Below are 13,702 nucleotides of genomic sequence, written 5' to 3'. Positions count from 1 at the left end.
CGCCGGCCCCGTGCCCCAATTACATGGTCACGCCACTTGCGCTGACGAGTGTACAGAGCAGCCAGCCCAGAGTCCCGTCAGTAAAGTCCCCAAATTTGATTTCAACAACCCTGCAAAATTTCAACCCGCGACATAACCCTCCCCTCACAGAGCTCGAGCCCCATCGAGCTACCTCAAAATTACAAATTGTCTTTTTCCATTAAACCATAACTATAAATTCCTCATTTCACAAAAATAATAATTTTCTTAGTTCCTTGCTGTCTGAACATACATCTAGATTCTGCATAAGATTTATTTTAAAACAACAAGTATTCATAAAATTAAATGTAAAACTTTTATCTGGTTTGTTCTCACAGGAACCTTCAGAGGCTCGAGTTCTCAATTCTAAAAAAAATTGTTCTGTTAGTGAAGCTCTCTTTACAAATTAAATTACTGTTCTTAGTTTCTCAGTATTCGTTAAACAATGTGCAAATTCTTGATAATTATTATTATTTTTTTTTCAGTTTCCGTTTATTACCATACTTCTTTCGTTCTTCAAAAAAAATTAAGTGTCCTTACAGTGTTTCAATTAATTAAACTCTTATCTCGTGAAGGTTGGTGCAACTCCTCGAAGTCAGTGTTGTCGAGAAGAGTAGCTCCCTGGGCTGGCCATCAGCAAACACCACTCAACTCCAACAGCTACTGGACTGGCTTCCAGGGCAGCTCACAACTTCTCCCCACATCTGCTTCGGAGTTGTGCCATCCTCATCACGAACAGATTACAATTCTGAAACATCATCAACAGGCATTACCATCACGCCTGACAAATACAAAACTAACTACTAAACTGCAATCGATGGGCAAGGATGCAAACACACAAAAAAATAAAATTAATTAATTCAACTGCTAACATAAAGTATCCCACCCTTAGCATAATCTAATCAGGCAAATAATTTGATAGGAAAAACTTAAGGAAGGGAAACATGACCTCCAATGATTTTCCCTAACTCTTGAGTCTTGATCTTCTCTATACAGCAAATAGTCCCCACGAAGTAACTGGGTTGAAGGTCAGTTCACATGACCCACCCATAACCTCTTCTACTCTTCTTTTCTTCTGGGGGCAACCACAATGCCCACCAATCTCTCTCCATGGTGCCGAACCAGCTATCCCATGAGAGTAAACAACGTAGTCAATAGAAGCGCAGAGGGGAAACACCAATCTCTGGCTTGTCGAGTCATAAAACTGCTTTATCTTCTTCTTCTTCTGAGTAAAAATATCTGACTAACCTTGCTTCTATTCTTCCAAACAGTAAAAGTTCATCAGGTATCTTCATGAAAGAAACATTCTAACTAATAATTCTTCATTTTTCTTCTTCTTTATTTCTGTTAGTTGTAATAGAAGGCCATGTTAGGGAGGTTATAGGGAAAAAGAGTGGCCAATTCCCACCCCATCACCCACCTAGATCATGACTAATTAACTTTTAAACTTTCTATTTCAAACAAATAAAAAAAAACATTTTTTTTTATTCAAACTTTTAAACTATAATTACTTTTACTTCATAACCTCAAAAGCTAATCAATAATTCTAAATGAAATTGTGATTTACTGCATCCTTGTTCCATCCGATCTGTTTGTTTATAACCTTTCTTGTAAAGTATAAAATTTTCAAACATTACTAATTCAAAAAAAAATTAAATTCTGGTGTCCTTTGAGTTACAATTAACTTTACTATTTCTTAGCTTGAAATAATTTAAGTTTTCAGAACTATTTCATTGTCTAATTCACAACACTTAAAAATCAACTCAAAACAACAAATCATCAAAATCAATAAGATCATCTGACCTACCTATCAGTACTGTGAACTTGAACTGTTCGTACACATTTATAATAAGCTATTGTATTTAAATTCCAACCTAAATAAGGTTTAAAAAAAACTACTAATCCCTCTGTAAATTAAGAAAATTAACTTTAAAAATTAAACTTAAGGTATTAGTTCTTTTTGACAGCTACCACAACTCACTAGTTCCATTACATTACTATAACCTAAAAAGTTCTGTAAATAATGTTTATAACAAAAAAAAAACTCCAGTTACTGTCTTCCATAAAAAAAATAAAACTTTACATGACCTTATTAATCTCCACTTGTAAGTCCATGGCTGCCAGCTTTCTCTTCTCTTGAATCTTCAGTCTTGGCTCTTGTTTCAGTGATCTTGTATCTTGTCTCTCGAACTCTTGTCATCTTGTAAACTGGACTGCTGCTCAGCTCATCTTAAGGAATCTGTAACAGTTTCAAAAATACATGTTAATTTAAATTACATAATTCCTGTTCTTTGGTCCTAAAAAAAATTGTATTATTAGTACACATTACCCTGAAACAACATTATTATTCATTGTTTATTACTTAAAAAAAAATGCTTTACCATAAAATCCTTTTTTGTTCTTTTCATTAGGCCTATTTATTTTCCTTCTTCTTAATTAAATTCTGCTTCAAATGTTAATCCTAACTTAAGACCTACCATCTATTTATTATTCATTACCTACATTATTTATGTTACCCTAAAATTCCCATAAGTTTCTAATACTTCCTATCAAAGACATTCTCTCTAAAAAAAAATTTACTTGTGACTCTTAACTTAACAAACTTAAAAAAAACTTTTACACTAGACTTAACTTATTATTCATTCTTAGTTACTAAATTTCTATATGTAAACTTTAGTACTTACAAACAAAAACTGCCTATTTCTCTCTACCTCTTAATCTCTTTCAATTATTACAATAATAATGTTACCTTGCATCTTTAAACTTTCTTCTTTTCAATTAAATTAGACATCTCATAACAATAAAAATTCTGCCTATACTCTTCTTATGGGTGTACAAACCAACAACAAAATTTCAAATTCTCAAGTTTCCTTATATTTAAATTATGCAATGCACATAACCTCTGTGGTGCCTGTACCCTTTTAGGCCTACCACCTTCTCCTCTCACAGCATGACAACTCTTATTCCTCGGGGTCTGTATTCACTGTTACAAATCAAATATCTCAAAAAAATTGAAAACAAATTTATTATTTTAAGAAAACAAAAATTTACATTGAATTTACTATGGAGCCTGGAAATCTTAATGTCTCACAGCAGCTAACATGACTAAATCCCATGGAACCCCAGGTTTACATAACCTGTGCCCAAAAATTTAAGCATACCAGGCTTTCTCTGCACTGGTTTTACAGCATCACACACTATTTAGGGCCCCTGATCTGCCATCAGTCCCAAGGAGTTTTCCCACAACCCCTCTCTACACAAGCGCCTACCGCATTCCTCTCAATTGGCTATCGGTTTTACGGCATTCTTTTGAGATCCGACCATCAAGTTAGGGCTAATCGAACACTAAACCTCCATACTTCCAAACTAATGTAAATCAATTAAATTTTCTCTGTAAATTCTAAAAATCAAAAAAAATTATTCCAACATGCCAAAGAAACTTCCAAAAAAAATTCATAATCTTATCTTCAAACCATTAAAATAAAAATAAATAGATTACTCTGTTTTCTCCTTAATAACTGTAAACTGTCAACAAATATCATGTCGTAAATTTTAACTATGCTTACTGACTCTTAATCATAAAATCTCATTTGTCCTAATTAATAAACAACCGATTTCCTTAAAATCTCACTGTATCTCTCACACTCAAACTTCACTGGCTGAATATCTCAATAAATTCAAAAACAATTATCTAAACTCTTAAAGAAATTCCTCCCCAATTATTCAAACTTCTTCACATTATTTTATTTCATTACTTAAAACACCTTACTCAAAAAAAATTAATTAATTATCTAGCTATCTTCCATTATTATTTATTTACCGAACAAAACTTTCTCCTAAATTAATTTAGTAAAATTCAATTTCACATTAGGCAAGTACACTAACTCTCTACAGCAATGTTTCTCATTTCCCTCCTTCCTAACTGAATCCAATCTTACTTAACCTCCAGGGAATTTACCTCACAAAATAACCAAAAATTTCACTGTAGTGCCTATCTGCTATAGGCCCACTACACAGCAAGGGATTCTAACCCCACCAACAAACTTCATTGAAATGGTACCCTATCCCATACAGGATAGCCACTTCGGTACTACCATGGGGAACTCCTGCCCCAAACTACTCACAACTCTCAGGATTCTCCTGACCCTTAATTCCGTAGTCAGCCCATCTCCTATGGTCTGCGCTACAATTCCCTTTCTTCCCAGGGACACAACGCCTCACCTTAGGGTCCCTCGCCCTAATGAAAACATTAATTTTGTCTCTCTGTTCTTTTGGAGTAAATTCCCTCTACACACAAAATCTAGCCTTCCCAGTTTTCTCAATGCTTATCGATTTTATAGTGTACCTCCTTAATAATGTTTACAAATCCCAAAAAAATATTTTTAAAACCGAGGTAGAATTTAACTAACAAAAACATAAACAACTTACAACGAAACACTTCTAGCCTATACATCATACACTTCTTAAATTAAATTACTTACATACTGAAAGTTCCTCTTCTCCTAAAACACACTTAAATTTAAATTTATTTAACCAATAGTCTATTTTCTTATCGTTAAGTTACCGTACAGCTGATCAAAACAAGGTCACGGCCTGTCCACGTCTCCGTATGAGCCCGTGACGTCACCGAATTCCATCAGGTGCGCCAACCCTCGCTTGCGGTTCCTCCGTTCTCCGCTAGGTCTCAGCACCTCCCCGTCACGTGTTCACTCTGCCACGTCCACTGACGTGTCGTTCTGAAACAACTCTCAACATTTTTCTAATTAAAACAAAACATCACTATAAATTCTATAACTCTCTTTTACATAAACTCTCGTTTTCTCTTTAATTCCTTTCTAACGTTTATCCTTCCCTCGACTGATTTAATTCGTACGTCTCGTCTCCTACGCGCACGAAAACAAAACAAACTTCTCTTGAAAATAATTCCTATTTACGACAAAAAACTTTATTTTAAATTATAATTCTCTTAACCTACAATCTTAAAATGAACTTCAATTAAATTAAACCACTTGCATTATCTCTAATAAGCATTTAACTTATAACGTATTCTCCTCACGTAATAATCCCCGATATAAATCTACAATAAATTCAACGACTTAAAACAACTTATCACTATAAACTTTATCCTTACAAGTATCCTCAAATAAACATCTGTTACGTCAAAAAAAAAATCTCAAAGACTTCCTCCACTATAGACTAAAATTCCGTAATCCTTTCCTCAAGTAAACTCTTAATAACCTGCTATCAGAAGCTGAAACTAACTTAATAATAAACATAAAAATCTACCTCTCTCTCTCTCCAGAAATAGAACCTATCCGGCGAACTCTACCATTTCTGTCACGTGCACCTAGCCGGTGCCACCGCCATTTCTGTCACGATCCACCTTCAGAGGGGGGGGGCGAGAATCGTAGCTCTTTACATAGAAACAACTCGCTTGGCATCAACTAGTCTTAACTTCATAAAATACTTTACTGTACCTAGGATCATAGGTTCGTCATCCCGTACAGGATGTCTGGTGAGAGCTGAACTAAGGAGATTTTGCAAAATAACATAATACTTAATTAAAATTATTTTATTCTTAAAGTCAAATACTCAACATCATTTTAAAGAACATTTAAATAGCGGGATTACAATTTAAAACAATAATCTCTTTACTTCCTTAACGATTGAACGACCTTACAAGAGAGAGAAAGAGAGAACTTCACTAAACACTTCCCTAGTCCTTCCGAATACCTCAAATCATAATTAATACTTAAAATTAAAACAAAGATAAGTCCATACTCACATTTTCCGAAAAGCCTTTCTTGATCGATTACTTTAAAAAAATAACGTAGGGGCCTCTCCTGCCCTTGAAATCCCGAACGAACATTACATTTTAAAAACTATGACGCGTGACCCCTGACGAGGGCCATAGCCTCCGCCCGAAAGCTTGACGACTACATTATGACCTAACTTAAATTAAACGACTCGTGGCCTCTGGCGTCGACCATAGCTTCCGCCCGAAAGCTTGAATTCCTACATCACGAACGAACTAACAACTCGTGACCACAGGTGAGACGCATAGCCTCCGCCTGAGTGAGCCCCGAGTCACCAATCACTTGCGCTTAAATTCGCGCGCCCTGCCGCGCCTAGCATAACAAAAGCTCGTTATTGAAGTCAAATTTACTAAACAACTAACTAGAACATCTGGGAAGACTACCCCCCCTCTACCCCGATGTGCAGGCCACACCGCGTGGCTTGTTACGACAGCGCGCCCCAGTAACTGCGGCCCGTAGCTGCGCCAGCGTGCGGCCAAACAAACAAACAAAATTCTGCAAGCCCGCAGCGCGCCGCGCCGGCCCCGTGCCCCAATTACATGGTCACGCCACTTGCGCTGACGAGTGTACAGAGCAGCCAGCCCAGAGTCCCGTCAGTAAAGTCCCCAAATTTGATTTCAACAACCCTGCAAAATTTCAACCCGCGACAATATGTCCCAAAAAATTGAAGTAAAACAGCAAACACAATGTGAGACAAACTTACGTAACAGGTTAACTATATTGGCAACAGTTGGGTTAAAAAATATAATTCTTTTCTAGCAGCCATGGCCTAAAGTTGAAGTTGTGTATTTATTCTTCTGATTATGCGTGAATGTGTGTAATGTGTATGAATTATTTTATGAAAATTTAGTAGTAAATTTTAGAATTGTTTATGTCTTGTTTATTTAATTTAAAAATTAGCATTATATAATATTTTTGTATCTGTTAAAACTAGGTTTAGATACCATTAGATAAATTTTTAAAATACTCTTCTTTAAATCAATGTTTATATAATATGATAATTTCATGTTTGCTAGTAGTGTTGTTAATTTAGTTTTATTTTTTATTTTGTTATTTTTCCCTATTCTATTTGTAAGTTATTTCGTTTTACTAAGCTAGGTATAGTTTTATTTTCATCTTGAACTTGCCTACTATATAATAATGTATGTGGTTGAGTGTAGACAAGGCGGCACGCCTTATCTTCGCCATGTAAAACAAGACAATAAAATTAAATAAATAAATAAATAAATAAATATGGTCACACATGTCTCAGATAAAGTATCAGGATAGTTTACATAATGTTCGTGCAGCAACCTCTATATGATATTATAACTGTTATTAATATTGTTATTATTAAAATTTATGGGTTAAACATAAGGTTTTTAAATATATCTCCTGTTAATATGTTTTAAAGCTTTTTTTATCAAGTTTAACAAAGAACTGGAAAAAAAGCCTGAACACTTTTTATTTACAGCACTTACGTGTATTGTGACTTTGACTTCCAGTAATAAATGTATGAGATTATGTAACTTTTTTGTGACATTATTTGTTTTGTCTGTACACAGGCATTTCCATGCGCTTTTGCGCTTATGAAAACACGTACGTTGAAGGCGTATGGAGAAGTGACGGCATACATTAAGAGTAGCGTACCAGAAATGAACCCTTCTGTAATCATGGGGGACTACGAGATCGCTCTAAAAAGAGCATTGTCGGCAGAATTTCCAGATAGTTCTATAGTCGGCTGTTGGTTTCATTACTGCAACGTAAGAACTCTACAATACGTAGGCCTATATTTATATTTATTGGCATGAGTATATTTATTGGCATGAGAATTGATTCTTGCAGATTGTTTGTGATAAAAAATACTTTGAGGTTATTAGTGATAAATGTATACAGAAAAGTATTATCAAAGTCTGTTGTGTTAGTCCAGATATAAAACCAGCTTATTACAACCACTTATCTTTGATTTCTTACTTACATATTTACTGCACATATAGGCCTATTGTGTGTATTAGTATCTTAATGTAACGTGATAATTTTAACTTTGAATGTTGTATTGTCAAAATCTGAATAGAACTTGGATATTCAATATGTTCTCTCTTTATATTTATCTATGTTTTATAACTGTAGGCCTGTAGGGTCGAGAGAGGTGATTCTGATCACGGGCAAACCCGAGTAAGTTGGCATTTTTTGAAACTACAATAATGTGCGTATTTTTTCTGGAAGGGATTTTTTTTGTGCAGAATTACTTTTTTCTAAAATGTAAAATAAACTACAGAATAATTTTGTATTTGGTAATAAAGGTTTTAATATCACTTCCAATATGCATAAACATTGCAACGCTTATAGCTTTAACTCGTAAATGGTTCCTCGCTAGAAGTAAAAAGGTTTCTTTCGAAGCACAATTTTTATTACAGTATAACATATAACCAATTTTGAAAATACTGTAGTGTATTTTCATAATTAAATTAACTAAATCTATTCTTTTTTCTGTAAAGATTTTTTTTTGTTTAAAAAATGACTCTGGATCGTAACTATAAATTTTCCAAATGAAAATAAGCATTGTTTCAGAACTTACTACCCGTAATAATTGTAATACCTTTTTATTAATTAAAATATTTCTGCGTCCATTTTCTTTAAGTAACAACATATTAATTGCTTGGTATCCCTTTCAATTTCCAAAAAAAAAAAAAAAAATAGTTCAAGCAGGACAATAGATAGACTTTATCACAGTGATACTACGTCTCGCAAAACGTTTATAGAGAGAAACGAAACTAAAATACAAAATGCAAAAAATTAATATTTAATGATTCTCAGACATGTACAAAATTAAATAAGAATTATATATTGGACGCAGTTTACGAGCAGTGGTAAATACTCTCGGTTTTCTCTCACGATAAAATGTGTAGGCTATATAAAAAAATAGTTGATTTTTTGTAAAAAATATTTTGCGCCGAAGTATTTATTAAAGTATGCAATAAAAAAATTGCGTTCAAGTTTATGTTTATTTACAACCAGTATTTAACTGAAGCGAGTGAACTGAACCCTCTTTACGTTTAAATATTGGAGGTATACTTAACGTGTCAAAACTGATAGGCTGGCAGTACAAATTACAATATTTCATCACCATTTACACTGTTTAAAATTCATGGAGAGCATTCAAAATATTTATCTTTAAGCCAGGTTTTTAAGACTTGTAAATAATCACTGTAAGTTACGGGATAGGTTAAAAGTTTAAATTCTAGAATATAAATTAGTCTCTTGAATGCACAACAATTGTAAAGACACAAATTTGGGAAAGTGATAGAACAATATCAATTGTAGGGTATTTTCAGTTATGAAGTTGTTAGTTTGTATCTAATTACAAAATGCATTTCAGGCTATTCTGAAGAAGTCACTTATGCTGGGATTGAAGAGACTTTTGCAAACCAATTCAGATGCGCACATGGCATGCAAGATGTTGATGTCACTAGCTTTGCTACCAGAAAACAAAATTTTAGAAGGAATCGAGGCTATCGAGAGATATCTTCAGCAACGCGGTCTTTTGAGGGAATTCAGTCAGTTGTTGAGGTAAGTTACCGACAGCTTAATTAACATATTTTAAAAGTCTGTCGTCATACTAAATGGTGCAATGAAACATAAATATGTAACCACTGTAATACACATTAAAACTAATGAAATGAATCTTCACATATATTGTAGGAGTAAATCTTTACTTATGATTTCCTTTTGCTTATGTTTTTTTCCTGCAGGTATCATCGAAAACAGTGGTACGAGAGAGTAGGCCCTTCCTGCGTGTCAGTGTTCAACAAGACAAGAAGAACGAACAATGACCAGGAGAGCTTCCATGCGTCTCTCTCAAAAATTGTAAAAGTGATACACCCAAACATATGGCAATTCACTGGTATGAAGAATTTTGCAAATCTATTAGCTTTCTTTCCATTATTCATTCAGTTAATTTTTGACGTTAGAAAGACAAAGTTATTTTTTTTTGTATTATTTGTATTGAGTTTCATTTATTTTATAAACACATTTTAAATAAAGTACAAACCTACAATTAAATTTATAAATAATAGCGTATATTAAAATGTAATCTCCAATAATACATTATTTTGATGTGGACTCATCTTGTATTACTTGATAAGATTATTAAAAATCGGAATAATCGCCAAATTGAACGACCGTTCCACGTCATTGCAATTTAATAATAATTTTTTAAACTGCAAGTTTAATATGTAAGTTATTTTACATTTTAGATGCCCTCATCACTTCCGCAAGCCACGCTGTCAGAGAGCACATCGCTGTTGCACAGCATGGCGAAGAAATAAGGAGGGAAAAGAAAAGAAAATATCGCCTCCAAGACAAGAAGATAACTAAATGCACAGACAAACTTGTTTCTGGCCAGTTAACCATTTCAGAATTCCTGAGTAAAACCAGTAGTTGCTTAAACACTCTAGTAAAAAAGAGACTTGGAGAAGACATTTTTTATGAAGAAACAGACGAGCCATTGCTGGACTCTCTTGACGATGACTTCCCTCAGGACATGCAGACTACAGGTAATTATAATTTATTAAATTAATTTCAAAATGTAAAAAAATATAACCTTATTTTACCTGTGGAATGAAAGTGAAGTCCACGCGGCAGTTATGACTACTTAGAATTATTAAACTCTTGCGATTATGCATAAAACATTCTTCACCTACCAAGGTGGTGCAGAGATGATATGTTGTACATGCATTTGGTTTGAATACTGTCGTAGGTTTCCCATTATTTCCCGCGGAATACCTAGAATCAATTTTAGAGTTTTTTAAAACGCTATTTATTGGTTGAAGTACATGTCATTAAATTTTTTCTGTAGGATTGTGTGTGTTTTACTCGTATCCAGTGACCGTGCTGTCGACGAGGCGTTAAATCAAATTTATCTACGCGATCAGCAGATAATATTTGAAGAGGGTGGGAGAACTATATCTTTAGAAATATTTTTTACATGTTGTTAATTTATTAAACAAATATTTTTGAAAATTATTTTCTTGTTTGAAATTTTGTTCTTATTTTGAGTGTGTTATGTAATACTTAAGAAGGAACAGGCTGTTGCTTACATAATTGGGGGAGGGAGGGGTGTTACCTATTTACACCCACCCCCTATTAATTTTCAAGCACGCCCATGATAAAAATTTTAATAACGAACTTTATTTGTTACTCGAAACTAAAAGAATTTACCATTGATATCTCTTGAGCATCTTCTTAGCGAAGTGTGTGCTTGTATGCTAACATTATTTTGTTTGTCATTTTCAGAGGACGACGACCAGGGTATAACTGCCGCAGAACCTACAGCAGCTTATGAGGAAGAAGGTACGTATTACTTTCTTAAAATACCACATATCTCTAACATATACAAGATATGGAGAAGATTTTTCACATTATAAATTTTTAAAACTATAACGTTTTAATAATTGTGCAAAAACTTTTGTAGGCCATTTATGCAAGTAAATAACAAACTGTAAGTTTTGTTTTAGTTTTTAAAAAATAGGGATATATAACAACCCGCACAACTGGCAGCTTCCCTTACCTGAAATCTGGCTCCAAGCTACCTTACATAGGTCCAAAAAATCCTTGATTTGCGAGTTATTAATGACGAAACATAATGACACATCTGTTAAGACATTGGCAGTGCATTAGCATTGGTTAAAATGTCATATGTAGAAACTCACAGTAAAGTGTTCGAAATGACATCCTCTTGCTTCGCACATGTCGGATTATGCACTGTCGCGCCATTTCAATACTCCTATGATGATGAATGGTTTTTCAGGCTTCCAATACACGTTTTCTGAAGTGTGTCTGCGTTTGGAATGTCCGCTGCATAAATGTATTATTTGAGGTAGCCCCACAAATAAAAATGCACCTGTGGAGGTGCAGGCCACAGAATATATCGCCATAGAGGATAAAAATTACAAAATATATTGTTGAATAGTACCTTGCAATGCATTGAACCATTCAATAATAACTCACAAACTGAGGAATTACGAACGTAGGCTATTGTAATGGCTTCACGGTTATTGCACGGCGGATATAGAGAAATGACAGATTAAGATATTTTTTTTCGCCCCTTTCAAGATTATTTTTGACGTGACGTCTAATAAATCGATGAACGCCAGCTGCACGCACGAAAAAGTGTCCCGTTACGCACATTGTCCCGTTTCGCTGTGTCCCGTTTCGCTCATTTTATATTGCTATTTGCTCACCTGAACCTCCTAGCATTGCTGCAGAGTCCGTGGCGCAAATATATTATTTTTGACTGCATCTTGGTGTTGGGTAAGCCATTTTCCGTCACATCATCCTTGAAACACTCCCATTCGTTTCCTACTTTTCCTATCATCGTCCTATCCTTAACAGAATAACACAGCTTGGAAGAAGTTAAATAGCAAACATGTATAAAAGTTATAGTTAAAATAATCTCTTCGTTAAAGTAATAAACATATTTGAATTAATGAGTGCATATAAAAGTAAATTTATCAATTAAATTGTAGATTTCATTTCACTCCTCCTTTGTGTCCATACAAAATAGTGATAATTCAATTTAAATGATTCAATTTTTTTCATAAAATTATGCAATCATTTCATCAATGTTTTGTTATGACGTTGTCACGTTAAACTATCGTCCGTAAACCGACTTTACAGACAACCAATTTTTGAGATAAAAGATAGCCTATGTCCTTCCCTTGGATAAAATCTATGTATCTCCTTGCCAAATTTCATTATAATCCGTTCAGCCGTTTAGTCGTGAAAAGGTAGCAAACGGAGTTTCTTTCGCATTTATAATATTAGTATGACTAGCCAATAGTTACGCTAACTATTTTTCCAGTGTTTATGAACCATCTACTTGTAATTATCAACCTGTGTTAAATAATATACAGTTAATACCTATACCGCTATACCTATCCCCTCAATTTCTGAAAGCTTAGTACACTGGGGTATCAAAACTTTAAAATCCTTTAAATCTAATGGCCCGGACGGCATTCCAAATATAATTATTAAAGGCTGCTCGCACTTATTAGTTCCTCTTCTGTTACATATTTTAAATTATAGTTTACAATTTTCTGTCTTCCCGAAATAATGGAAAACTGCTTAAGTAATACCTGTTCATAAAAAATGTTCTAAACTGGATGTTAACAATTACAGGCCAATATCTTTATTAATAGTTTTTCTAAAATATTTGAAAAAGTAATTTTTATATTTTTAAACTTCCAATTAAATAACTCTTTATCGTGTAACCAACATGGTTTCAGAAAAGGGTTAACGACCACCACTAATATACTTACGTTTCTTAATCCTATACACAGAGAGATTACTAATAGAGGACAGGTTGATGCCTGTTATTTTGATTTAGCCAAGGCCTTTGAAAAGGGTGAACCATCCAATATTTCTTAATAAATTATATAATTTTGACCTAAGTCAACACTTCATTAATTGGTTTTCTAATTATTTAATAAATAAGAGTTTTTATGTTACCATAAACAACTACAATTTTCCATTGTTCAATATCTCTTTAGGTGTTCCTCAAGGGGGCACATTATCACCTCTTATTTTTAATTAATATATTAATGACCTAACCCAATGCCTCACCAATTCTACAGGAGTACTTTTTGCTGATGACGTTATAAACTTCCTCACGTAGAACTCTTGCTCTTATCAAATTTATAACGTTTTATGCTACCAATTCAGATTAAATTCTCTCCCTCTATTTCTCTTTAATAAGATCCAAATTATAATATTGTTCAATAATCTGGAGTGGCATCAAGTCTACAGATATAAATAAATTAGAAAGTATACAAACTAAATTAATCCAATTACTTACTTCTAAAAACCTACCTTCACCTATATTAACTCAT

The 13,702-nt window shown here is 33.7% G+C and overlaps 1 long non-coding RNA gene across 1 annotated transcript; it reads right to left on the bottom strand.

Moving 5' to 3' along the window:
• Positions 1 to 491: 491 nt before the first annotated feature.
• On the bottom strand, positions 492 to 4,885 carry LOC134537849 (uncharacterized). Its single transcript, XR_010076058.1, has 2 exons — positions 4,500 to 4,885; positions 492 to 2,257 (listed from the first exon to the last, which is right to left on the bottom strand). It is a non-coding gene; the product is annotated as an uncharacterized LOC134537849 (long non-coding RNA).
• Positions 4,886 to 13,702: the final 8,817 nt, after the last annotated feature.

The sequence above is a fragment of the Bacillus rossius genome, chromosome 12, assembly GCF_032445375.1.
Source record: "Bacillus rossius redtenbacheri isolate Brsri chromosome 12, Brsri_v3, whole genome shotgun sequence".
NCBI classification, from domain to species: domain Eukaryota; kingdom Metazoa; phylum Arthropoda; class Insecta; order Phasmatodea; family Bacillidae; genus Bacillus; species Bacillus rossius.
This window is presented reverse-complemented; position numbering and strand designations above follow the sequence as displayed.